Here is a 27966-nt window from a genome sequence, read left to right as displayed (position 1 = left end):
GGTGAGCTACATCCACTCAGAGCTCCACGGGGCATCGGGGATGGTGTGCGATGCCAGGCCTGGGGGCACTGGCTGGCCGGGCAGGCCGACGGGAGCATCCTACGTGTACGTGGGCCCCGCAGGAAGGGGTAGCCAGGGACACGTGTAGGAGGAAGCCAAGTCACAGGTGCAGGCTACTGGGGTCCGACGCTTCTGCCGAATTCCAGGCTCTAACACACACACATCTGGGTGTTCAGGGCAGAACCGGAGGGCTCTGGGCTGCCTCACCGGGTGGGGACCCACCAGATGGTCAGGGCGCCTCCCAGACCAGTCACCCCGGAGCCTTGTTTTCTCAAGGGCCCAGGACACTGCCGAGCAGCCCTCCCAAGTGTGCACCGAGTCGTCAACGTAAAACGAGACTCAGAAATCCTGGGAGCTGGTGGGCTCTGTACTCCCTAGGGCCGTGTAGGCGGTTGGTATCCTACCAGAAGGACCTGGAGCGCCCCTCGATCTGAGAGACGCTGACCGTGTGCAGACTGCACATGCCCGGTCGGTCCGGGTCAGGGTGGCCAGGGTCCCAGAAAGGGCCATATAGACAAGGCCCTTCCCAGTGTGAAGCACGGGGTGGCCACTGTCCACCCCATCCACAGCGCTCACCTAGTGTAGGGGAATTTGCTCCTGTTCTGCCTGAGGCCAGAGCTGGGGGATCTGGACTGACCTGCCAAGGTGAGTCGGTGTGGGGTGGTTGGGGTACCTTCCCATGAGACCCCCTGGGTACCCTCCCATGAGAGTCACTGGGCACCCTCCAGTGGGAGCCCCCTGGGTACCCTCCAGGGAGAGCCCAGGACCGTGTGGGGCAATCCACTCCTAATCGGACTGTCTGTTGCCGGTTAAAACTGCAGCCTCAGAAGAGTAATGAGGAGTAATGAGGAGTAATGAGGAGTTCCACTCAGGAGCCTGTGGAAGTTGAGAACAGCCTGAGCCCAGCGGGCCCGGAGGGCGCGGGCAGCCCGAGGCCAGCCGACAAGGCACAGACGGCGCCCGTGCAGGTGGCGCGGGTCAGGGGAGCCAAGGCCGGGAGAGAGCGGCAGTGGCCGGGCCACTGGGGGTACGTGCATCCGATTCCGAGGGCCAGCCTTCACCCATGTGCTCGCTTCCTCCGAAGGCAGGTGTGGAGGCATGTGGGTGGGTCCACACAGGAGCGTTGGGTGCCCTCCGAGAAGGCCTACCTGGCCTGTGCAGGCCGCGCAGGTGCGGGTAGCCTGGGACTGGGTGCCAGCCAGCTGTCGGGGGGAGCTGGGTGGCAGGAGCGGGCCCTTCGGGGTCCCTGGAATCTGCTGAGCTCCCAGCCCCCAGGCCGGGCGGAAGGACAGTGGGCCCACTGCCTTGCGGGGGGTGCGGGTGCCTGGGTGGGGTCCCCTGTGAGGAGAGGCAGGAGGAGGGCCCCGGGAGAGGGGCCCCGGGTTTCGGGCTCCACCTCAGAGGGAACGAACTCAGTGAGGGGGGAGGGGGGCAGCATCTCTCCGGCCAACAGTCCCCCTGGCCTGGGGGCACCTGCTGGCCTGGGAGGCTGATGAGGGGCGTCCGTCACACGCGTGGGCAAGGCCGGGGTCCAGGCAGGAGTCTCGAGAGGCAGGGTCCTGGGCTGACCTGGCGGTGGTGCAAGGACAAGCAAGGGCCGCAGGTGTGCGTGCACGATCCACCTGAACGGGGGGCCAGGTGGGGCCGGGGTGGGGTGCGCGGGAGCCTCCAGCCTGGATGGCTGCAGAGCCACGGCGTCCTGGGGGCCGGGCCAGAAGGGCCGCTGCCTCGTGAAGTCACCTGGGGGGTGGGCTCCCTCTGCCCCGGAGCCTCGTGGGTCTGGGGGACCCGGGATGCCCCGGCGGCTGGCCGAGCGGGCATGGCCCATGTGCCAACAGCATGGACCGGGGAGCCGGGCCGGAACAGGCAGGTGCTGGGAGGCACGGGGCGGGGGGTCTGTTGGGGTCCCAGGGCCTCGGCTCGCTGTGAGCTTGCACAGGTGTGTGTGGGGCTCCCTGGGGCAGAGCCGAGCAGTCGCACCAGCGAGGCCATGCGAGACCCTGGGTACCCTCCCAGGAGGGCGCGGGACGCAGGGTGCCCTGGGGCAGCGGTCCCCTCGGGGACGGCAGGCCCAGCTGCAAGCGCAGCGGGGAACTGATCAGCCCGAGGCCGCTCACCCCGGAGCTGGGGGCCCGCAGTGCCCCGCCGGCCAGGCAGCGAGGGCCCCGGCTCGGGGATGGGCTCCCGGCAGGCCCGGCGTCCGCCTAGGTGCAAGGCTCGCACACGAAGCTGCGTAATATCCTACAGGTGCGTCCGTGTTACGGCTGGGACATGCTCATGCTCTTAGGGCCGAGTCCCATTCCTGTGTGTACGCGCACACGCACACGCACACGCACCACCTTCTTATCCATTTATCCATTGAGTGGACACTCATGTAGCTTCCATGTGGTCGTTATTAAACAAGGTGGCAGTCCCCCCAGACCTGCCTGTATCTTTTTGAATGTGTGTTTCTGTGTTTTTTTTTTTTTCTGTAAATACCTAGTAGTGGAGTTCCTAATCACATGCTGTTTCCATTTTTAATGTCCTGGGGGAATCATCATACTTTTTTTCATGGCATTTCAGAATGTACATTCCTATTAAATGTGCACGAGGCCTTTTCATGCATCCCGGCCATCCCGGCCATCCCGGCCAGCACTTATTTCTCTTTGAACCTAGCTGGTGTGACTGGTGTCAGATGATACCTGATTTTTTTTTTTTTTTTAAGATTTTATTTCTTTATTCATGAGAGACACACAGAGAGAGAGAGAGAGGCAGAGACCCAGGCAGAGGGAGAAGCAGGCTCCGTGCAGGGAGCCCGACGTGGGACTCGATCCTGGGACCCCGGGGTCACGCCCTGGGCTGAAGGCGGCGCTAAACCGATGAGCCACCCAGGCTGCCCTATACCTGCCCTAAACCGATTTTGGTTTCATTTTGCATTCCCTTGATGATTAATGATATTGAGCATCTTTGCATGTTTCTGTGGGCCAGTTGGATGAGTTCTTTGGAATAATGCCTATTCAGGTCTTCTGCCCACTTTTAAATTGGAGTTTTTTGTTTTTTTTTTTTCTTCTTTTTTTTTTTTGTGTTGAGTTGTATAACGTCGTTACAGATTTCAAATATTAATCTTCTCTGGTATGTCATTTGCAAATATCTTTTGCCATTCAGTAGGTTACCTGTAGGTATTGTCGAGCTATCATTTGCTGTGAAAAAAGTTTTTTTTTTTAAAGCATACTCCCAATAATTTATTCATATTTTCCTTTGTTTTGTTTCTTCTGCCTGATGAGACCTATGTAGAAAAAGGTGGTTAAGGCCAATGTCCTCGAGATTGCTATCTATGTTTTCTTTTAGGAGTTTAATGACTCCAGGTCTCATATTTAGGTCTTTAATCCATTTTGTGCTTATATTTGCTTATGATATTAATAGCTGGTTCTATTTGATTCTTTTGCATACAGCTGTCTGGTCTTGCACAATTTATTGAAGGGACGGTCTTTTCCCATTGGCCATTCATGCCTCATTTGTTGTAGGTTAACTGATCTTCTAGTTGTGGGTTTATTTCTGGGCTCCCTCTCCGGTTCCATCGTTCTGTGTGTCTGTTTTTGTTCCTGTACCACACTCCCTTGGTGGCTCTGCATGTGTCATACGTTTTGTAATCAGTGTTTGTGTTATCTCCAGCTTTATTTTTCTTAAGATCGCTTTGCCTCTTCAGAGTGTTTTGCAATTAACGTACACATTTGTAATCTAGTCCAGTTCTTTGAAAAATACTATTGTCATTTTGATAGAGATTGCACTGAATCTGTAAGTTTGCTTTCTGTGATGTGGAATTTAAAAATTATCGGTACTTGTCAACTGTGGGCATGTTGTATCGATCTCCATTAGTTGTGCTCCCTTGAATTCCTTTCATCAGTATTTTATAGTTTTCAGACTGGAGACCTTCATGGTTAAGTTCATTTCTAGGTATTTTTGTCTTTTTGGTGCAATTATAATTTTTGTGTGTATGTAATTTCTGCTTCCTCCTACTTTGTTCTTAGTATCTTTTGAAACACAACTAATCTATGTATATTAATTTTGTCTCCTGAAACTTTATGCATTTTTTTCATTCTCATAGTATTTTGGTGGAGTCTTTAGTGTTTTATATATATGTATTTTTAATATTTATATGCATATAAATATTATTGTGTCTCCTGTAAATATGATGGCTTTACTTCTTTCTTATAAGTCTGGGTTTTTTTATTTTTAATTGTATGATTACTGTGGATAAGAGTTCATACTGTATGGAATTAAAGTTGTGAATATGGATATACTTGTTTCTGATTATAGAGAAAAATCAGCTTTTCTTCATTTGGTATTATGTTAGTGTGTGTTTTTCTTATATGGCCTTTATTATATTGAGTTATGTTTATATGCACTTTTCTGAGAATTTTTATCTAGAACAAATGTTGAATTTTGTCATATTTTTGTGCATCTTGTGAGATAATCATATGGTCTTTGTCCTTGCTTTTGTGTTAATGTGTCAGATTGATTTTGGAATATTGAATCTTTTGTGTCCTGGTAATATATACCATGTGATCATAGGGAATCATTTCTTTGATCTGATTTTGAATTCAGTTTGGTAATATATTTGCACTTGTGGTCATTAGGGGTATTGTCCAGAACTACTCTTTTTCTAGTGTGTTTGTCTTATTTAGGTATTAGGGCAATGCTCATCTCACAGAGTGAATTTAAAACTTTGCTTCCTCTTCTGTTTTTTTTTTTTTTTTTTTCGTTTTAAAAGTTTTTGAATAGCTTGATGAAAGTATATATTAACTCTTTTTTAGATGCTGGAAAAATTCACCTGTGAAATTATCGGTCCTGGACTTTTGCTTCTGGGAGTTTTTTTTTTTTTTTTTTTAATTTTTTCCTGCTGATTGTATTTCCTTTTTTGTAATTTGTTGAATTTTCTATTTTTTCTAATTCAATTTTGGAAGAGTGTGTGTTTCTGGGTATTTATCTATTTCTTCTAAATTGTCAATATTGTTGGGATTTGATTTTTCATATTTTCTTTTTTTTTTAATGACTTTATTTCTTTATTTATTTGAGAGAGAGAGAGAGAGAGCGAGAGGGGCAGGCAGGCAGACTTCCTGCCGAGCAGGGAGCTGGATGTAGGGCTTGATCCCAGGACTGCAGGATCATGACCTGAGTTGAAGGCAGATACACTATTGACTGAGCCATCCAGTCGCCCCAATTTTGCATATTTTCTTATAACCCTTTTTGTCTTTGTGTTGTCTGATGTTATTTTTCCTATCTTCCTTCTTTCCTTGATGATTCTTGCTAAAGATTTATCAATTTCATCTTTTCAAATAGTCAGGTCCCCTTTTTATCAAACTTTTTTTAAAGCGTCTTTTTGTTTCTGCTCTAATCTTTATTTTCTTTTTTCCACTAACTTTGGTTTTTTTTTTTTTTATTGTTTTTCTAGTTCCTTTAGGTATATGGTTCAACTGTGAGATTTTTTGTTTCTTGAGGAAGGGTTGTATTAACTTTCCTCTTAGAACTGCTTTTGCTCTGTTGAAAATATTTGTATCATTTTGTTTCCATTTTCTTTAGTCTTCATGTGATTTTTAATTTCTTGTTTTGATTTCTTCATTGACCTCCTTTTGTTTTAGTATTATGTTGTTTAACTTACATGTGTTTGTGTTTTATGCAGTTGTTTTCTTGTAATCAACTTCTAGTCCTACTGCTGTGATCAGAAAAGATGCTTGATAGAATTTTAGTTTTCCTCAATGTCTTGAGGCTTGTTTTGTGGCCTAATATGTCATTTATATGGAGAACGTTACCATGTGCATTTGAAAAAAAATATATGATCTGTTGTTTTTGGATGGGATGTTCTGAATATACCTGTTAAGCCTTTCTAGGATAATGTGTTTCAAAGCCACTATTGGCTTAATTTTCTGTAGAATTTTCTGTCTGGATGATCTATCCACTGTTGAGTGTTAAATTCTCCTACTGTTACTATATTGCTGACAGTTTCTCCCTTTGTCTCTTAATATCACTTTAATTTTTTAGGTACTCCTATGTTGGATACATATATATTTACAATTTTTATGTTCCCTTGTTTTATTGATCATTTTATCATTATGCAATGTCCTTATTTGTCCTTTGCTACAGTCTTTGTTTTATTGTCTATTTTGTCTAAAAGCATTGTTACCCTAGATTTTTTTTTCTTCTATTTGAATGCAGTATTATTTTCCATGCCTTCACTTTCAGACTGTATGTATTTTTAGGTTTGAAGTGAGTCCCTTGTAGACAGCATATAGATGGGTCTTTTTTTTTTTTTAATCCATTCAGTTACCCTATTTCTTTTGATTGGAACATTTAGTCCATTTAATTTTAATGTGATCATGGATATGTGTGTACTTCTTATCATTTGGGTAATTGTTTTCTGAATTATTTTTGTAGTTCTTTTCTGTTCCTTCTTTTCTTGCTCTCCTTTTTGTGGTTTGATGGCTTTCTTTAGTGTTATGCCTTGAATCTGTTCTTTTTATGTTTTTGTGTATCTATTGTAGGCTTTTGATTTGTGGTTACCATGAGATCATATATAACATTGCATGTATCCAGCAGTCTATATTAAGTTGATGGTGTATAAGCTCTAACAAAAATTAAGAGCACTAAATTTTTATTACCCCCTCAATATTTCATGTAAATGAGGTTATATTTTACATCCTTTTATTTTGTGTATCCCTTGTCTAACTTTAGCACATATAATTGATTTTACCACTTTTATGTTTTAACTCTATACTGGCTTTATAAGTGAAGTGACTACTACCTTTACTATGTTTGTTTTTATTAGTGATTTTTTTTTTCCTTTCATAATTCTCATTCTTCTAGTTGTGGCCTTTTCTTTCCACCTTGAGAACTCCTTTTAGCATTTCTTGTAAGGCTAGTTTAGTGGTGATTAACACCTTTAGCTTTTGTTTGTCTGAGAAACCCCTTATTTCTCCAATTCTGAATGATAACCTTGCTGGCTAGAGTATACTTGGTTGTAGTTTTGTTTTGTTTTGTCTCTCTCTCTCTCTCTCTCTTTTTTTTTTTTCCCCTTTCAGCACATTGAATATATCATACTGTTCCTTTTTGGCCTACAAAGTTTCTGTTGAAAAATAGCCCTATGGGGTTTCACTTGTATCACTTGCCTGTTAATGTTTGTTTTCCTCTTACTGCTTTTAAGATTCTCTCTTTGTCATTAATTTTTGCCATTTTAATTATATGTCTTCATGTGGACTTCCTTGGGTTCATCTTGTTTGGGGCTGTCTCACTCTGCTTCCTGGATCTGGATATCTGTTTCCTTCCCTAGATTAGGAAAGTATTCAGTTATGATTTCTTCAAGTAAGTTTTCTGTCCACTTCTCTCTTCTCCTTTTGGGATCTCTATAACATGAATGTTATTGTGCTTGATGATGTTATAGAGGCCCCTCAACCTACTTTTATTTATTATAATTTTTTTTTTCTGTTTAGCTTGGTTGTTTCCATTACTCCATCTTCCAGATTAATGATCCATTCTTCTACATCTTCTAATCTGTGGTTAATTCCCTCTAATTAAGTTTTATTTCATTTATTCTTTAGCTCTAAGCGTTTTTTTTTTAAATTTTTATCTCTGTTTTTTTTTTTTATTTAAAGATTTTATTTATTTATTCATGATAGTCACAGAGAGAGAGAGGCAGAGACACAGGCAGAGGGAGAAGCAGGCTCCATGCACCGGGAGCCCGATGTGGGATTCGATCCCGGGTCTCCAGGATCGCACCCTGGGCCAAAGGCAGGCGCCAAACCGCTGTGCCACCCAGGGATCCCATTTATCTCTTTGTTGAAGTTCTCAGAGTTCATCTACTCTCAAGTCTGGTGAGTATTTTTATGACTGTGACTTTGATCTCTTTATCAGGCATATTGCTTATCTTCATTTGCTTTCACTCTTTTTCTGTGATTTTGTCTTATTTTTTTGGAAGATATCCTATTTTCCATTTTTTTTTTCTAACTTTGTTTCTGTGTATTAGGTTGGGTAGCTACCTCTGGTCTTAATTTTGTGACCTTGTGTAGAAGTCGTATGGTGCTCTGTAGTGCAATCCCCTTTGGTCATGAGAATCAGGCAACCTAGAAGTGTCCCCTGTGTGAATGGCATGCACCATCTTGTTGTGGCTGTGCTGTGTGATTGCTGTGGGCCTGCCAGTGGCTGGGGCTGGCCTTCAAGCCAGATGGCTGCAATGATTCAAATCCTATGCTGTGGGCATAGTAGGCAGGGCTTGCTCCTTGTGCTGATGAGAGGCCTGACTGTAGCCACTGTGGGATCTGTCTGGTGGGGCCGACACTCAGCCTATCTATAATTTGCCTCTGCAACAGCTGCAGGTGTACCAAAGGGCAGGGCTTCATCCTACACAGCCAACAAAGAGGCCCAGCTGGAACTGGAAGTGTGCTGGTGTGTGGGGTTCTCTCATCTGCTTCAGGGCAGAAATTCCTTTGAGGAGGGCCCTGGTCCAAGCCAGGACTACCTGCCAGGTGTGACCTGGTAGGAGCTATTTTGGAGAGATACCTGCCAAAGTTAAGGGCTTGGATGGAGTTGGTCTACTGGAGAATGCCAGAGTGGGGGCACAGTGCTAGCAAGGTAGATGGAGAATGTTAAAACTGGCTATTTACATTAGAAAATACAGCCTTATGCAGACTGATCACTCTTGGATACTTCTTACAAACTCTCATTATTTATAGTTTAAATTTCCTCTTCCTGTAGTTGCATCTTTATATGTTTTTCTGGATAAGCTCCCAGCAGGGGTCCTCAGAAGCTATGACACTAGTTCTTGTGGGTGAGAACAGAGGAGGTGAAGACATCCTGATACAACTTAATTGTGATATCAACACAACTTTATTTTATTTTTATTTTTAAATTTTATTTATTCATTCATGAAAGACACACAGAGAGAGAGGCAGAGACACAGGCAGAGGGAGAAGCAGGCTCCATGCAGGGAGCCTGATGCGGGACTCGATCCCGGGTCTCCAGGATCACACCCTGGGCTGAAGGCGGCGCTAAACCGCTGAGCCACCCGGGCTGCCCTAATTCTTCTCTGTATCTGCAGCAATACTAATTCAGTAGCAGTTCCTTTCATCTTCTCTAGATATGTAGGATAGAACTTGCCACTTCCTGGATCATTTTAGTCCAAGATTTCATGCCTAATTGTCAGTAAGCAACCTAAGCTTTTGCTTACACAAACCACGACACCTTTCAATCGACCCAGAGGCAGTTGGGCTGTACAACAAGAGGGAGTTCCATAGTAGGCCTCGTTCCTCAGCCCATCCTTACATTAGTTTTTCTGTGAAGTAGGTGCCCGGGGAATACCGAAGCGAGCAATCCCGATTTCTAAGTCTCAAATAGTGCATTATTTTTTTATTATTTCTTCTGCAAAGAGAGAGTAACCTATGTGTGCATAATGGTGCATGCTTATAGCTTATTCTCTGAAACAGGGCAGGGTTCCATGTAATTAGTTTGCATAATTTGGAAAGGTTTATTACCTTTGGCCTTACCTGGATGACTCCATGTCCTGCTGAATGAATGAATGAGTCCTCTAAGCTTCAACATGATGATAATCCTCACGTTTCCTAGTTTAAAATTGAGGCTACTTGGTAGTATTATACGGGTTTCTTGTGTCCAACCACGTTCCAGTGCCACGTACGCCAGCATGACCCGCTTGGTGAGGGGCCCACCCAACGATCCCGTCAGTCGGGATGCTGTGTGTCCGTGTTTTGTGTCTCGTTGCCCTTCTTGTTTAGATATGGCTATGCTTTGACTTGGTTTCCTCCGTAGCCACAAATCCTGGTGTTTTTTCAGATAAACTATAGGAGTCTTGGCTTCTTGAGCTTTCTAGTGCGTTTGTCTACCTGATTATCAAACTTGGCTACTTCAAACTTGACCTTCTGACGTGCACACACCTGCTTAATCACCATGGGGATGTCGTCCAGTGCTATTCTCTGCCAGATGTCCTTACTAGGCCTTCTATCCTATGTCGCAGTCCTTTCCTGCCATGGGCTGACCAAAGAGCTACTCATGTACCGACTGTCCTGGGCCCAATCTACACATAGACGCCTCCTTCTGATTTTCCGAGCAGACTGTCCAGTGGCCAGTTGTGTGGCTACCAACTCAGTCTATCGCACTGATCGTCCTCAGCCTGCGTCTGTCAGACCAGCCCCAGTTCCCGAGGCCACCGAGTGGCAGCACACGCTGGACGCCGGCGGGGAGCCCGGTGCCCCTGAAACCCTGCGTGTGGACTGCTGTGGACCAGGGAGTCCTCCTGCCACCGCCCAGGCTATGGCTGGAAATCCAGCGCGTCCACTGCTGGCATGGCTGGGGCTGTTCGGTCACACAGTGGACCCCCGGCTGCAGGCCCCACGCAGGTGGGTACCGGGTTCAGCTAACGGTTAATGCTCCGGAACGGGTCTCCTTTATTTGTCAGGGCTGTTTTCCCTGCTGCCGAAGGCCTGGTTGGAGTTTTTGTCTAAGTGGTTTCTCTCCTGTCCGTGGCTCTGTAGTTCCCGGGGCCCCTGGACACCCAGGTGAGCCCCTCAACCGGCCCAAACGTGCTCATGGACCGTGGGACCTTCAGGGTAGAGCCCAGGTGGGTAAACCTGGAGGTTCTGTGGTGGTTCAGGCCACAGTGCTGCTGCTGCAACCTGGGGAGAGCAGGGCTCTGGGTTATACTCAGAGTCCTCGCTGGCTGGTGCCAACGTCTTACACATTCTTACAGCACTTTTCAAATACATAGACGCTGGGTCTCAAGTCTCTATCCATCTAAATTCCCTGCTCTTCCTCTTTAGTCAAATGCATAAATGCATATTTTATTTTTTTTAAAGATTTTATTCATTTAGTCATGAGAGAGAGAGAGACAGAGAGAGAGAGAGAGAGAGAGAGAGGCAGAGACAGAGGCAGAGGGGAAACAGGCTCCGTGCAGGAAGCCCAACATGGGACTCAATCCCAGGACTCCAGGATCGCGCCCTGGGCCAAAGGCAGGCGCTAAACTGCTGAGCCACCTGGGGATCCCCTATTTTTTTTTTTAAAGATTTTATTTATTTATGTATGAGAGACACACAGAGAGAGAGAGAGAGATGCATAGACACAGGCAGAGGGAGAAGCAGGCCCCATGCAGGGAGCCCGACGTGGGACTCGATCCCGGGTCTCCAGGCTCACACCCTGGGCCAAAGGCGACACTAAACCGCTGAGCCACCCGGGCTGCCCTAAATGTGCTTTAAGATTGCCCCCCAGGGTGCTTGTGCTGTAGCCAATATCCAAACAGGCCTATCGGTCTCTGAGCTGCTGCTCTCGCGGTAGGAGCTGACCTGCGAGCCACGAGCTGACGACTGCGTGTGCTGTCATCGTGCCTCCAGAGGCCCGGATGGTGCCTGCAACGCCTACTGCGGCGCGGGGCTCTCTGGACCTCGCCTGGGTCAAGTTTCCATTTTCTGAGTGTAAGGAATCCACTTGACTCTATTTTGACCCGAGCCTGTTCTTTTTCCCCTCGTTGTCTGCATAGGTAAGGATGCCCTCAATATAGGGAACAGTGGTTTGTCATCACAGGCCTGGGTGTCTGTGTTAGGAGGCGGTGGCTCTTCCCGGGCTGCTGAGGTGGGCCCGTGGTGGCCCAGCACACGGTATCGTCCGCCCTCCCACGGGAACGCACTCAGGGGCTGGCTCTCCTCATCGCTGGAAGCGCAGGGACCTGTCCCGTAGTGTGTCACCGTGTCCTAAAGTCTGCGTCCAGGGGTGATCGGGTCATGACCCTGCTATATGCCAGAGTGCTCCCTCGGTTGGGGACAGTGTGGAAGTTCCTACACCATCCTGGAAATCTCCAGGGCCCGTCGGGCTTGAGCAGTGCAGACCGGGTTACCAGGCAGTGCACTCGCAGGCACGCTCATTTGTTCCTTCGGGGGTTCCCGGGGGTTTCCCTGACTTGAGTCGCTCCAGGACATCCACGCCAGGAAGGTCTTCTGTGTGGGGAGCTATAAGGCGTTTAACCCCAGGGGGTGCTCTCTCATCTCTTGTGAGGAATCTGCACGCCCGTGTCCCGGAGGTTAATGCTCGTCCTAATCCTCCAGCTAGTTCCCTTCTGCTGTTCCCTTTTCTTGGGTTAGTGGCCTGGCCTGGCCTGGTCGTCGGGAGCCCTCCATCTAACAGCGGAGGAGCCTCTGTAGTCTTTTCACTTACAGAGGGGTTTCTATGGACGTGGCCCGAATCACCCATGCGCCACTGTGGCCAGTGCGGGCCAGGAGGGCTCAGGGCTGTGTTCCACTTTAGCCATCGGTGACTTGCCTAGTGCTAGGATTGGCTTTATCAAGGGGTCGGTGTTGACAGTTCGTGGGCTGATGGGTCTAGGTGTTTGTGTTCTCTTGGTCTATTTACACTGTTGGCTATTTCCATTTCTCTGTGCTGTTGTGGTTTCCGGGGTGTCTACTTGGGTTTCTAGCTTTATGGTGTTGTTCAAGTGACGTGGTCTGAACGGGTTCTGTGCCCAGAGGGGCTCTAGCTGCAGGGCTCCATGGTCTGTCTATATTCGCAGAGGCCCGTCTGTCTACACCCGTGACTGTTCAGGCTAGAGCTCGTGTCCTGACTTCGTTCCTCAGCTGGAGCCAGTCGGTTCTCCAGGGTCTCTGGCACCTGCACACACTGTAATAACGCCTGCCTGCCGGGGGGCCAGGGGGCTGGGGGGGGCAGCTTTTAGGATGACTTAAAATCTGGCCTGTGCCCCTGCCCGGGGTGGGGGGGGGGGGGCGTCTCCTTTGAGTCCGAGCCAATGCCCTGCTTTCGTTAGCGTGGCCGTTCCCCAGGGTTCCCCGAAGAGCCGTGCAAGGAAGGGCCGTGCCACACAGGCCGCTTAGTGTCCCTTGGCTGCCGCCCCGGCCCCCAGGGCCCTTGTGATGGAGGAGAAGCCCCTGCAGATGCTCAGAGGTCGCGAGCCCAACCTGCACAGTCTCTGCTCCGGTGAGGGTCGGGGCTGTCCTCCTTCGGGCCCTCACCCTCAGAGCCACTCGAGCGGGGACGGGTCCACTTCTGCCTCGTCACTTCTTACCCGTTACGTGTCTCCCTTCAGTCACTCTGATTGGTTCCATGGTAGCGTTTGCTGTGGTTTTGTCTATTTTCGTGGGCCTCGCCCGTGGTAAGTGAGCTCCCCGGGTGAGAGGGCTTAAAGCAGTCCTTGTCCTCAAGGTGTGGAAGGTGCCCTTAGGAGCAGAGGGTCCGGGGTTCCTCCTACACTGGAGACACCACTTCTCGTGCTAGTACCTTTCTGCCTGTTGGCAGGGTACTTTGTGCTTCTAATAAGTGCACTGAAAAGGGGTTTTTATTGCTTTTTAAAAATATCGAGGCTGTAACTCACTGGGTTGGGGGATAGGCCAACATCTGGACTCACCTTAATTATAAGTTTTATCTGCACTATGTCTTCCATAGGTCCCCAGGGATCCCCAGGAAGTGTATCATAATCCACTCTACCTCCCCGCCACCTCTTGGGCCATTTTGTTCAGGAGAGCGAGTGAGGCCACTTTTGCTCCCGCCCCCTGTATTTGTTTAGTGTCAGGAACATGCGTTACTCGTCACCTCATAGAGCATTACAAGCGGTTTTATGGTAAAGCAGTATTCACTGCTGCGGCCAGTATTAGATCCAAAGTGAACGGTTTATAAACTTTGTCCACCAGAAGCTGTCTGTAAGGTCAGTGGAATGCCGTAAGTGGTCAACAGTGTGTTAAAAATTTGTGAGTCTGGTTTGGGCTGTTCCATAGTTTGGTCCATTTTACATTTAGTGTAATTTGTCGACCTGTTTTGAATTCGGCATGGAGTGAGGTGCGGCGTGGGGTACTAGCCGGGGACGTTTGATTGCTGGGAAGCCCAGGACCCCTCTGGTACTGTCACCAGCTTAAACTTGCTGCCACAGAAAGATTTTTAGGAGCAGGTTTCCTTTGCTCTGGCGGCTGTGCAAGTAGCTGGGGACTGGCCTCGCTCCCCAGCCCCGGAGGGTCTCGGCTCCCCTAGCCCGGCTGAGCGGGTGCGTACGGGGCACGTAGAGTCATGCACGTCAGGGAAGCCAAGGACCTGAAACTAGACGTGTCAGGAGAACACAGGTTTCAAGAGTGGGTTCTTGGGGGACATAACCTCTGCCTAATTTCAAGTCCTTACTTAAAGAATGAACGTTTCCTCTGGGTCTTTTCATAAAAGGGCTCTTTTGAGTTGCTACGGAGACTTAAGATCCTACTCATAAATGATGGATCCTTTAACTATATTTGAGGGAAAAAATGTTTTACGTTGAGTTCTTAATTGTCCTCTTGTAGCCACACCCACGTTCACGGGCTCGATGTTCATCAAAGTCCAGCAGTGAGGCCCTGAGCATGTGGCAAGAGTTTATTGGGAAGGCGGCCAAATGGGACGGGAGAACAGGTTTCAAAACCATCTCTCTGAGATCTCGGGGATTTTTTTTTTTTTTTTTTTTTAAGGGAAGCAGGAAAGAGCGTCTGGGCAGATGGAGGCGAGCTCTGTGACTCCAAATCAGACAAGGGAAGTAACCAAGTCCAGGAGGGTTAATGTCGTTAATGTCGGTCAGTTGGTCCCGACGCTTCCGGCCGGCGTCTTGACGAAAACCTTTGTGGCTGCAAAACCACTAAATTAGCGCTTAGCTGTCACGCACCAGGCAGGAATATTACAGGAAGGTGGTGGCCGACAGCACTCCAAGAGCAGCCGACCTGGGGAAGAGTTGCCCCTTCGCTTGGGTGCCGGTTGCCTCCTGATTCCCATCCTAGTAGTGGAACCGGCTACCCCCAGGGACTCTCCCTACGAGTCCGGCATTACGTGGACTTAAGACAAGAAATTAATTTCTACAACCAAAGTAAATTCTCCTTCTCAAGATCTGGCTCCCAACTGCCTGTTTTTAAGAACTTGCCTTTCCTCACACAGAGCTGTCTGGCCTCATCTATAGGCCCCAAATAGACCACTAATAGGTAAGTGCTTAATAGCCGGGAAGAAAATTTAGCAGAACCTGTTCCTTACAATTTTTTTTTTTTTCGATTTTTCAGGGCTCTGTGATCACGGGCTGTCCGCCTCAGACGTTTTTATGCAATGTCTTTTGCAAGATATACCTTATACCTCTCGGGAAAGAAAAAAAAAAAATATGTCCCCTGAACAGCAACCGATCTTTAAAATGATAAGGCCCTTTTACCTCCACTTTAAGAAGATCCTACCAAATTTAGAGAGAAATTGGATGGATTAGTAACCATTCACAATCCCTCTGATGAAAGGAAACCGATGACCAAACCGATGACCAAAATTTCTTAGGCCCTCCTCCCTTAATCTGCTAAAGACCAATATTGGCCGATAGATACCAAAGTTGAAATTTATACTCAGAAAGTAGGTTTTTGTTAAAATGCTTTATACAGACTTTACAAAGACCTAAGTCTTTTTATTCTAATTTTAGTTAAAGATTTCCCAGATATAAAGCAGCAAACTAAAGAAAAGTAGGTGAGTCCCTTATTTTTCAGGATGTAAATGGATGTTCTTTGGGGAAATCAGAAACAATGGTTCTTATCTTGCCAATCTTTACAGAGCAGAAATGCAACTCTAGAAACCACTCAAAGCCCATCTGTCTTTACTAATCCCAAAGCTTGCCTATTCCTTTCAAATGTTTCTAGGTATTATAGAAGATCATGATGTAGGATGAAAATTATCCTATACTTTGTGGGGGGGGGTGGAGGAAATTAAATAACAAATACCTCAAAACTCTTGGAACAAAAATTATAATTTTTAAGTCTTTATTTCTTTTAAATTCTTAAAATTTTTAAATTCTTTTAATTCCTGAAATTCTTCTAATTCTTAAGAGTTTTTAATTCCAGCTAACATACAGTGTGAGTTTCAGGTGTACAATTTAGTGATTCAACATTTCCGTATAACACCCAGTGCTCATCACAAGTGCCCTTCTTAATCCCTACCACCTGTTTAACTCATGCGCCCCGGCCCCCCAACCATCTCTTTGATCTGTAAAGAGTCCATTCCTGATTTGTTTCTCCCCTCCCTCATTTTTCACTTTGCTCATTTCTTTTATTTTTTAAATTCCACATATTGGTGAAATCCTATGGTATTTGTCTTTTTCTATTTCACTTAGCATTATACCCTATAGCTTCCTCTATGTTGTTGGAAATGGCAAGATTTCATTCTTTTTTATGGCTGAAAAATACTCCATTATATATATATATATATATACACACACACACACACACGTATTATATGTATATATACTCCATTATGTATAAATTCCATTATAAATATATATATTCCATATGCGTGTATATATATGTGTGTGTGTGTATATATAAAATGAAGCCACCTCCTCTTTATTCATCAACTGATGGACACCAGGGCTGCTTCCATATCTTGGCTATTAAAAATAATGTAGCTATAAAGACGGGGGTGCATATATTCCTTTGAATTAGTGTTCTTGTATTCACTATACTATATATATACACTATACTGTATTCTATAGTATATACATCACTATAATGTAGTGAGATTAATGAGTCATAAGGTAGTTCTATTTTTAACTTTTTGAGGAACGTAGTGACTGTGCCAGCTTGCATTCCCACCAACAGTGCAGGAGGGTTCCTTTTTCTCCACGTCCTCCCCGACACCTGTTGTTTCTACTGTTGTTGATTTAAGCCATTCTGATAGGTGTGAGGGGATATCTCCTTGTATTTTTAATTTGCATTTCCCTGGTGGTAAGTGATGTTGAGCATCTTTTTATTTGTCTGTTTCGCATCTCTAGGGTTTCTTTGAAGAAGTAAGTGCCCATTTTTTCATTGCACTATTTGTTTTTTTGGTGTCGAGTTATAGAAATTCTTTATGTATTTTGGGTACTGAGCCTTTATCAGATCTGTCATTTGCAAGTATCTTCTCCCATTCGGTAGGTTGGCTTTTAGCTTCATCTGGTTTTGGTATCAGGGTAATGCTGGCCTCACAGAATGAAGTTGGAAGCTTTCCCTTCCTCTTCTATTTTCTGGAAGGGTTTGAGAATAGATATTAACTCTTCTTTAAATGTTTGATAGATTTCACCTGTGAAGCCATCTCATCCTGGATTTTTGTTTATTGGGAGTTTTTTGATTACTGATTCAATTTCATTACTAGTAATCAATATGATCAAATGTTCTGTTTCTTTCTGATTCAGTTTAGAGAGGTTATGTTTTTAGGAATTTATTTCTTATAGGATGTCCAATTTCTTAGCATATAATTTTCCATGACCTTCTCTTATAATCCTTTGTATTTCTGTGGTGGTATTTTTCCTCTTTCATTTTTGACTTTGAGTCCCCCCTTCTCTTTCATGAGTCTAGCTAAAGGTTTATTAATTTTGTTGATCTTTTTAAAGAACTATCTTTTGGTTCCATTGATCTGTTCAATTGTTTTTTTTAATCTATTTCATTTATTTCTGTCCTAATCCTTATTATTTCCTTCCTTCTGCTAGTTTTGGGCTTTGCTTGTTCCTCTTTTCCCAGCTTCCTTAGGTATAAAATTAGGTTGTTTGAGATTTTTCTTGTTTCTTGATGTAGGCCTGTATGGCTATAGACTTCCCTCTTAGAATAGCTTTTGCTGCATCTTAAAGATTTTGGACCATTGTGTTTTCATGTTCACTTGTCTCCATGTATTTTTTTTTAAAGTTTTTCTTTGATTTCTTCATTGACACAGTTGCTGTTTAGTAGCATTTTGTTTAATCTCCATGTATTTATGTGATTTCCAGATTTTTTAGTTGCATAGCATTGTGATCAGAAAAGATGCATGTTATGATTTGTGTTTTTTTAAAATTTTTATTTATTTATGATAGTCACACACACACAGAGAGAGAGGCAGAGACACAGGCAGAGGGAGAAGCAGGCTCCATGCACCGGGAGCCTGACGCGGGACTAGATTCTGGGTCTCCAGGACTGTGCCCTGGGCCAAAGGTAGGCGCCAAACCGCTGCACCACCCAGGAATCCCCATGATTTCAGTTTTTTTGAATTTCTTGAGACTTGTTTTGTGGCCTAATGTGATTTATTCTGGAGCGTTTTCCGTGTTCACTGGAAGTGTGTGTATTTTGCTGAGTATTTTGTTAAATCCTTCTGGTCCAATTTGTCATTCAAAGCCACTGTTTCCTTGTTGATTTTCAGTCTGGGTGACTTATCCATTGATGAAAGTGTGGTGTTAAAACCCACTACTATTATTACATTACTATTAATTTCTTCCATTATGTTTGTTATTAGCTGTTTTATGTATTTGGGTACTCCCATGTTGGGTGCATAAATATTTGCAATTGTTATACCTTTTTTTTTTTTTTTTAAAGATTTTATTTTAGAGATGGGGAGAGACAGAGGGAGAGAATCCTCAAACAGACTCCTCATTGAGTGCAGAGCCTGATGCAGGCTCGATCCCAGGACCCTGAGATCATGATCTGAGCCAAAACTGAGTCATCTGCCTAACCCACTGAGCCACCTAGGCTCTCCTATTATTGTTATACCTTCTTGTTGAATTGTTCCTTTTATGATTATGTGGTATCCTTCTTTGTCTCTTGTTACAGTCTTTGTTTTAAAGTCTATTTTGTTTGATGTAAGTATTGTTATTCCAGCTTTCTTTTTGCTTCCATTTGCATGATAAATGCTCTCCATCCCTTCCGTTCCAATCTGTATATATCTTTAGGTCTGAAATGAGTCTCTTGGAGGCAGCATATAGATGGGTCTTCCCATGTTATCCATTTATCACCCAATTTTTTTGATTAGGTAGTTTAGTCCTATATTCAAAATAGTTATCAATAAGTATTGCCATTTTGTTACTTGTTTTATGGTTGTTTTTGTAGTTCCTGTTTTTTCCTTGCTTTCTTGTGGCTTCATGATATGCTTGAATTCCTTTCTTTTTAGTTTTTGCATATCTGACAGATTACCATTAGGTCTGTGGTTTGATTTGTGGTTACCATTAGGTTTATATATAGTATCCTATGCACTATATTAACTTGATGGTTGCTAAAGTTTGAACCCATTCTAAAAGCACTAAATTTTTTATTCTCTCCAGCCCACATTTTAGGTATGTTTTTATACTTTTCATCCTTTTATTTTGTGAATGCCTTGACTGATTTTCATGGATATATTTGATTGTACGGCTGTAATGCTTTAACCTCCATACTGGTTTTACAAGAGATTAATATACTATTTTTACCATACTTATATGTACCTGTGAAAATTTTCCCTTATTTCTTATTCCTCCTATGTTCTTTCCTTTCCACTCAAAGAATCCCCATTGACATTTCTTGTAGGTCTGGTTTAGTGTTCATGAATTTAACTTTTTTTTTTTTTTTTGTCAGAGAAACTTCTATACTTATATGCTATCCAGCAAAGCTATCATTTTTTGGCTACAGATGTTTCCCTTTTAGCATTTTGAGTATATCATGCCTGAAGTCAGTGGATAGTCTTGTGGGGTTTCCATTGTATGTAACTGTTTTCTCTTGCTAATTCTAAAATTCTTTATCAGAATTTTTTGCCATTTTAACTATTATGTCCTGGTGTGGACCAACTGCGGTTGTATTTGTTGGGGGCTTTCTGTGCCTCCTGGATCTGGATTTCTGTTTTCTTCTCCAGATTAAGGAAGTTTTCAGCTCTTATTTCTTAAAATAAACTTTTTGCCCCCCTTTTCTCTCTCTTCTTCTGGAATCTCTATAATGTGAATGTTATTATACTTGATGGTGTCACTGTGTTTCTTCAACCTATTCTCATTTTCTAATATTCTTTTTTCTCTTTCCCATTCTATTTAGTTGCTTTCTATTACTCTATCCTTCAGGTCACTGATCAATTCTTCTGCATCCTCTTGTCTACTAGTTAATTTCAGTTGAGTTCATCTCTGAGTCGTTCTTTCTAATTTTTTTTTTTAATTCTTTTTTTTTTTTTTTTTTTTTTTATGATAGTCACAGGGAGAGAGAGAGAGAGAGAGAGGCGCAGAGACACAGGCAGAGGGAGAAGCAGGCTCCATGCACCGGGAGCCCGATGTGGGATTCGATCCCGGGTCTCCAGGATCGCGCCCTGGGCCAAAGGCAGGCGCCAAACCGCTGCGCCACCCAGGAATCCCTAATTTTTTTTTTTTTTAAATCCTCTACTCTTTTCTCAAATCCAGTGGGTATCTTTAGGACAATTACTTTAAATTTTCTGTTTGGCTTATTGCTTATCTCTATTTTGTTTAGCTCTCTTGCTGCGAGTTTGTCCTGTTCTTTCATTTGGGACATATTCCTCTGTCTTCACATTTTGTCTAGCTTTCCGTGTCTATGTGTTAGGAAAGTCAGCTATGTTTGCTTTTGAAATTAGTGGCCTCTGAAGAAAAGGTCCTATAGTGCCTCGCAATGTGATGTCTCCTATGCAGCAGAACCTAATGCTTCAGGGTTATTTTCTATGTGTGTTGTGTGTAGCCTTCTTTTGTAGGTGAGATGTGTTTGACTTCAGTTGTCTTCAATGGCTCTTTGCCTTTTATGGGCAGGTTTTGGTCACTATATGGTTAAGGGGCCAGACTGGGGCCAGACCAAGACCAGATGCCCACCCTCAGCTCATTTGCAAGAACTGTGGTTGCACTGAACTGCAGCATGTTCTCCCAGCATTGTCCCTGGAGAGGTTTTGTTGGTGAGTAGGGCCTGCAGTCAGACCATATGTCTGCTCCAAGCCCACTGTTGGGGCTGCAGTCAAACTAATGTGTGTGGTTATTTTCACTTTCCCCAGAGCAGGAGTCACTGTGGAGTGGTGCTGGCCACTGTCAGGTTCGCTTGCACAATGCTTTGCTTGTGGTGCCACTTTGGATGGACTCTTGCCAGGTGGAGCAGATTGGATGGGAGAGTCTGCAGGAGGACACAAGGGTGGGATCACAATGTAAGCAAGATTTGCACCCATATTTGCCTATGGGAAAATACCTGGAGCCATTTTGGAGGAACTCCTGCCCAGTATGGCTAGATGGGGCATATTCATAGGAGAGAATGTGGGTGGGGTTTGGGCTGGAACCCACAGAGGTCCATGTACCTAGGCATTCTCGATGTGGCTTCTTCTCTGAGATTAACTATGAAAAGTCTGTTCTGTCAGTCCTTGGGTGGTTTTCTGGGACACTTACAGGGAGGTGGGTGTAATCTAGGTGTATCCATGGGATGAGGTAAGCCTAGGATCTTCCTACTCTGACATCTTTCCTGGAAGTTTGATTAGGTTACAGAATTTTCCTACAACAACAAAAAAGTTGAGAGTGGCTGACTGATATCTTGTGAAGCTTTTGTGGAGAAACTATTTTAAAAGTTTTACCTACAGTGTTTTTGGTAACTGAAACCTTTGCTAAGTGAGGAGTTAATCTAGATATTCAATGAATTTATTTCCCAATAAAATAAACTTAATCTCTAGTAAAGTTTTTTTGTGGAAAAAAACTATTGGAAGATAATGATTTTATTTATTGGAAGATTATGTTATGAAGAAACACATATTTCTAGAGATTGGCCAATTCTGAATGTATTCATCAATCTAAAGATGCATTAAGTAAATTAACGGTTCTCAATTGCTCATTATTTTTCACTATAAAGTTTCTAAGGGTTAAAATTATAATTAATATGTGATATTATGTAATAAAAAGAAAAGTAGGACATGTGTTTTTTTAATCCTAAAATGAGACTAATTATTTAAAAAGGAAAAAAAAAACAGGTAAGAATCTAAATGTGGGAAAAAAAAAAAGCCTTGAAAGGTTTGTGAACGGGGAATCTTTAAAATGAATTTTAATGTGTGGTTATGCTGGATTTGAGTTTTAATATAAAAAGGTAGAACAAAACTAAAATTCATTTTTTGTCTCTGTTTCTTAAAGGTTTTTAACTTTTAATATAATCTATCTAGAAAAACAAAAGGTGTGTTTTGTCTTTAAGTCCTTGATTACTTAGAAAAAAGTTTGCCTGTGAAGTCTTTGCCACTTTAGTTAAATGGATGACCAAGCATTGTTTTATAATCTGTGATTCTGTTTAATGAAAAGTCTGAACTTTTTTTTTTTTGACAAACCTCCCAAAATCGAATTCTAAAATCAAGTGTTTTTGGGATCCCTGGGTGGCGCAGCGGTTTGGCACCTGCCTTTGGCCCAGGGTGCGATCCTGGAGACCCGGGATCGAATCCCACGTTGGGCTCCCGGTGCATGGAGCCTGCTTCTCCCTCTGCCTGTGTCTCTGCCTCTCTCTCTCTCTCTCTGTATGACTATCATAAATTAAAAAAATTAAAAAAAAATAAAATCAAGTGTTTTTGAGTTTGAAATTTCCCACAGGATCCCTGCAAGATTTCAAGGATTAATTCTCCTCATAAAAGAAAGATGTTAATTATGCTTATTTGGTATGTTAAATTACGTGGGAATCATTGTCAAATAGGTGATGCTAAACCTTCTTAGATTATATTTCCATAAATATGATTAAGATAAGTAAGCTAGAAGTTACATGAAACTCCTAGAAAGCTGATATGTCCTGGATTATAGTATAATTCTATGTTATATAATTCTAATTATTATCTTGAAGTGCTGAGCATCATAGAAATGACCCAGTTTCTTTGTCAATTGCATTGTCATGAATTCTAATCAGATATTTAACCATTACCATTTCTAAGTCTTTTTGTCATTTACAGACAGTTGTTTTACCTTGATGCTTCTGCAAAAGTGCTTCATCATCAAGGAGATTCAAGGAAAAGACTGATGACTGTAGAATACAGGTCTCTAATAACTTAGATTATACCATTGAACTGAGTAAGAATTTAGAGAACTAATGGAGAAACTCATGGCTTCATAAAACTAACAGAAGATCAAGATCAACAGAAACAGGACTCAATAAACTGAAAATTATAATCTTTATGACTTTTTGTTTGACATCCTGCTCTTTTTTAAATCTTTTTTCCAGATATAGGAAAACCTTTCCACAGAAATTTGATAAATTATACATCTGTAAGCAAAATGAAAACATCTGTCTTCTACCTGATTCCCCCAGAATTTGGAAACTCTCAGTGAGTAGTCGTAATTACTCACAGAGATATATCACTCATGGTCAGTAAGAATCTGTTTTCCTTAGGACATGGTTGGGAGCACTATGTCCCAAGGTTTTTAAACCCAAAGGTCTTAAAAACCTGAAGGTTTTTAATAAAAACCTTTTATTACTAAGGTTTTGACTGGAATGTCATAGTTAAGAGAGATCTGCATAGGCTCACATGTGACCAGACAGCTTTAAGGAGCCAATAAAGTACCTTGGAAATCTCAGTGTGATATCTTGCTTATGGGGTTTCAACATCCTTCCCAGGTAGGTAAAGAAGGTCACTTCCAGGCAGGTGTGGGAACCTCAGGACATTTTGGGGACTCTAATAAGAAGAAAAGTAACCCAAATCAGAAGGTATTGAGGGCAAAGCATGATGGCTTTATTTCTAAGCCTCAAGAGACTCTTAAAAATTCAGTCTGTGCTGCCTTATGAAAAGTTCCAGCAAAGCAGACTTAAAAGAGCCTATATGATCAGTTACTACTCACTGCACTTACATAATCAAGCTAAATTCACTGAAACCAGCCTTATTTGCAAACAAACCAGTCTTCCTATGGTTTATAATTGGTAGAAATGGGAGTGATTATAGAAAAATTGTTTTAAGTGAAACTAGGTGAACTCTTAGATACTGGATTCCAGTTCTGTTACTTGTATTTGAGGTTTTGTTTCCTACCTGGAAAGTAGAGCCTGAAATCTTACAGATTTTCAAATGTCTGGTTACGTCTTTCCAAAGTAACACTTCTGATGAACTCCCGTTCTTTGGACTTGAAATCATTGAGAAATAAAATGGCCCCCCCTTTTTTTTGAAGCATTGAAAGCTGAATATGAATGACATCATGGGACCAGAGAAATCAGCACAACAGCTTCTGTATGGATAATCTTTGGGTGACCACGCAGAGGCCAGTACAAAGATCGCCAGAGACATGTACACTGCAACCAGAGAGATCTGGCTGTGGCTGCCTGCCCTTGTCCAAAGCTGCTTAGAAACTGACGTCTGGAAACCTCCACTGGTTACCCTCAGAACTGAGAACCTGGTTTATACTTTGCTCCAATTAGTAACCATTATTTTCCTTTTATCTCTGTAGAAATGACTTAATACTTGATTACTTGAACCATAGACCTAACTTAGGGAACGTAACTGTGAGACCATTTCCTGAATTGAGTTTAATGAACTGTGTCCTTGTCAGGACTGAGACCAATTCAACAAGATGAGAAATTCTCCAGGCTCAGTATGTGAACCTTCCAGTAAAGTTCCAGAAGAGGGAACCATCAGGACCCAGGGCTGGCCCGACTCTTGCTTTTGGCTTGGGTCATGATCTCAGGGTTGTGAGATCGAGCCTCTGTAATAGAGTCTCCTGGAGATTACCTTCCTCCCCCATACCCGCCCCCCACAAGCACACACATGCTCATTCTCTCGAAAATTAAAAATAAAGGGGGGGGTGGGGAGGAAAGAAAAAAAAGAGGTACCATCCTGCACCAAGAGGTAGACATTCTTAATCAGAGACCGGGAATTCAGGGCCAGAGAAGCCTATAATATACAAACCTTTGCTACTTTTACTGCTTTATTACCCCAGCCCAGGTTCTGTCTAGAATTCCTTACTAATATAAGTTTTCTTCATCCTCTAAATTCCTTGCAGATTTAGGTTTCTTTGTCTAAAACATATGAAAGCTGCCTGCATTGGTCATTGCTTTGGGTCTCAATTTTGTGTTTGAGCTTCTGTATGCACATCATAAAACCTTTTTTTCTCATGTTTTCTTTCCCCAAACCAGTCACCAAAGCCCCCAGGCCTCTCCTAATGGCCGCATCCTGACAAGGCAGGCCAGAGTCCTGCAGGCAGATGCCACTGTAAACACCTGGACTCTCCTGACACCCTGCTCCAGCTCTCTGGCTACCCTGATCTCCAGGGCCTGTGCTGCATAGCATGGGCCCGGATTGGCCAGTGAAGCTCTAGCTGGTCCCCAGCCACCTGCCCAGTGGGCGTCCATCACTTAAAGCCGACACTTTGGGAATATTTTAAACTAGTGCCTCTAGTCCTCATTTGGACTGGTTGCCTGATGAGGACCGTGGCATCACCAGTAATCCGGGATCTCAGATGTATCTCCCTGGAGGATACCTACCCCAGTCAGACTGGCCTAACCCCAGCAATAGTCGGTCCAGTTTCCTCCACTTCTGCCTTCAGGGGGAGTGACTTGTGTAACTTGCGGCTTGGAACTGGGCAAATGCCAGGTATCCCCAATAGTGCCTCCTGTGACCTGGGCTTGCCCTGCTCTAGATTCCTGGCTATCCCCAGCACGCTCCCCTGCAGGAGCAGCGTGCACCCTGTCAGCTGTACATGGCGGCTTGGGCCATCCAGGCCTATGGAGCCAGGGCCTCTCCCCAACCACCAAAATTTTTAGAGTAAATGGAGCCCACTGTCCCAAAACCACTGAGGCAGCCACTGCAATGTGTACCCCCTTGTACTTACTGCGTGTAGGGTTCCTAGGCCTCTGTGGCTGTGAAAGGTACCTCCTCCGTTCACCCAATTTAGCGCTGGTAAGGCAGGCCACATTGCCCTGGCCCTGCCTTGAGGGAGAATACGAACATTGAAATAGGTTAGATTTTGGAATTAGGCAGATGCCTTCTACCCTCAAACCCCACTCCTGCGACCAGGCTTCTCTCGACACTTTCCCTGTAACAGGGAAACTCTATGCTACTCTCACCACTGTGGCCTGATCTGCACTAGATGAACCCCATCGTCGGGCCTCCATTAGAAACATTTTGAAAAACACTGAAAGGCAGGAGGTCACCTGTAAATATACCTTAATTACTAACCCGACAAAATTGCCCAAGAGGTGGTTGAGGGGTAAAATAGTTTATAGTAAATTTTCCTGAGGATCCCTGGGGACCTATTGAAGGTCCAGACTGGACTTAGGCCAACATCTGGAGTCTCCTTAATTATAAGTTTTGTTGGCCTATCCCCCAACTCAGTGAATTACAGCCTCGATATTTTTAAAAAGCAATAAAAACCCCTTTTCAGTGCACTTATTAGAAGCACAAAGTACCCTGTCAACAGGCAGAAAGGTACTAGCACGAGAAGTGGTGTCTCCAGTGTAGGAGGAACCCCGGATCCCTCTGCTCCTAAGGGCACCTTCCACACCTTGAGGACAAGGACTGCTTTAAGCCCTCTCACCCGGGGAGCTCACTTACCACGGGCGAGGCCCACGAAAATAGACAAAACCACAGCAAATGCTACCATGGAACCAATCAGAGTGACTGAAGGGAGACACGTAACGGGTAAGAAGTGACGAGGCAGAAGTGGACCCGTCCCCGCTCGAGTGGCTCTGAGGGTGAGGGCCCGAAGGAGGACAGCCCCGACCCTCACCGGAGCAGAGACTGTGCAGGTTGGGCTCGCGACCTCTGAGCATCTGCAGGGGCTGCTCCTCCATCACAAGGGCCCTGGGGGCCCGGGCGGCAGCCAAGGGACACTAAGCGGCCTGTGTGGCACGGCCCTTCCTTGCACGGCTCTTCGGGGAACGGCCACGCTAACGAAAGCAGGGCATTGGCTCGGACTCAAAGGAGAGGCGCTCCCCCCTCCCCTGGGCAGAGGCACAGACCAGATTTTAACTCATCCTAAAAGCTGCCCCCCCCAGCCCCCTGGCCCCCCGGCAGGCAGGCGTTATTACAGTGTGTGCAGGTGCCAGAGACCCTGGAGAACCGACTGGCTCCAGCTGAGGAACGAAGTCAGGACACGAGCTCTAGCCTGAACAGTCACGGGTGTAGACAGACGGGCCTCTGAGAATATAGACAGACCATGGAGCCCTGCAGCTAGAGCCCCTCTGGGCACAGAACCCATTCAGACCACGTCACTTGAACAATACCATAAAGCTAGAAACCCAAATAGACACCCCGGAAACCACAACAGCACAGAGAAATGGAAATAGCCAACAGTGTAAATAGACCAAGAGAACACAAACACCTAGACCCATCAGCCCACGAACTGTCAACACCGACCCCTCGATAAAGCCAATCCTAGCACTAGGCAAGTCACCGATGGCTAAAGTGGAACACAGCCCTGAGCCCTCCTGGCCCGCACTGGCCACAGTGGCGCATGGGTGATTCGGGCCACGTCCATAGAAACCCCTCTGTAAGTGAAAAGACTACAGAGGCTCCTCCGCTGTTAGATGGAGGGCTCCCGACGACCAGGCCAGGCCAGGCCACTAACCCAAGAAAAGGGAACAGCAGAAGGGAACTAGCTGGAGGATTAGGACGAGCATTAACCTCCGGGACACGGGCGTGCAGATTCCTCACAAGAGATGAGAGAGCACCCCCTGGGGTTAAACGCCTTATAGCTCCCCACACAGAAGACCTTCCTGGCGTGGATGTCCTGGAGCGACTCAAGTCAGGGAAACCCCCGGGAACCCCCGAAGGAACAAATGAGCGTGCCTGCGAGTGCACTGCCTGGTAACCCGGTCTGCACTGCTCAAGCCCGACGGGCCCTGGAGATTTCCAGGATGGTGTAGGAACTTCCACACTGTCCCCAACCGAGGGAGCACTCTGGCATATAGCAGGGTCATGACCCGATCACCCCTGGACGCAGACTTTAGGACACGGTGACACACTACGGGACAGGTCCCTGCGGTTCCAGCGATGAGGAGAGCCAGCCCCTGAGTGCGTTCCCGTGGGAGGGCGGACGATACCGTGTGCTGGGCCACCACGGGCCCACCTCAGCAGCCCGGGAAGAGCCACCGCCTCCTAACACAGACACCCAGGCCTGTGATGACAAACCACTGTTCCCTATATTGAGGGCATCCTTACCTATGCAGACAACGAGGGGAAAAAGAACAGGCTCGGGTCAAAATAGAGTCAACTGGATTCCTTACACTCAGAAAATGGAAACTT

At 45.0% G+C, this 27966-nt stretch overlaps 2 long non-coding RNA genes across 2 annotated transcripts; one reads left to right on the top strand and one right to left on the bottom strand.

The window, feature by feature from the left end:
* The first annotated feature begins 7437 nt into the window (after window positions 1–7437).
* On the top strand, window positions 7438–24821 carry LOC140613775 (uncharacterized). The gene is made up of 4 exons (XR_012014630.1): window positions 7438–7904; window positions 10058–10439; window positions 22693–23064; window positions 23897–24821. It is a non-coding gene; the product is annotated as an uncharacterized lncRNA (long non-coding RNA).
* Window positions 20003–25908, bottom strand: LOC140613776 (uncharacterized). The gene is made up of 3 exons (XR_012014631.1): window positions 25553–25908; window positions 23302–23412; window positions 20003–20903 (listed from the first exon to the last, which is right to left on the bottom strand). It is a non-coding gene; the product is annotated as an uncharacterized lncRNA (long non-coding RNA).
* Window positions 25909–27966: the final 2058 nt, after the last annotated feature.

This window comes from Canis lupus, chromosome 22 (assembly GCF_048164855.1).
Source record: "Canis lupus baileyi chromosome 22, mCanLup2.hap1, whole genome shotgun sequence".
In the NCBI taxonomy this organism is placed as follows: Eukaryota; Metazoa; Chordata; class Mammalia; order Carnivora; family Canidae; genus Canis; species Canis lupus.
This window is presented reverse-complemented; position numbering and strand designations above follow the sequence as displayed.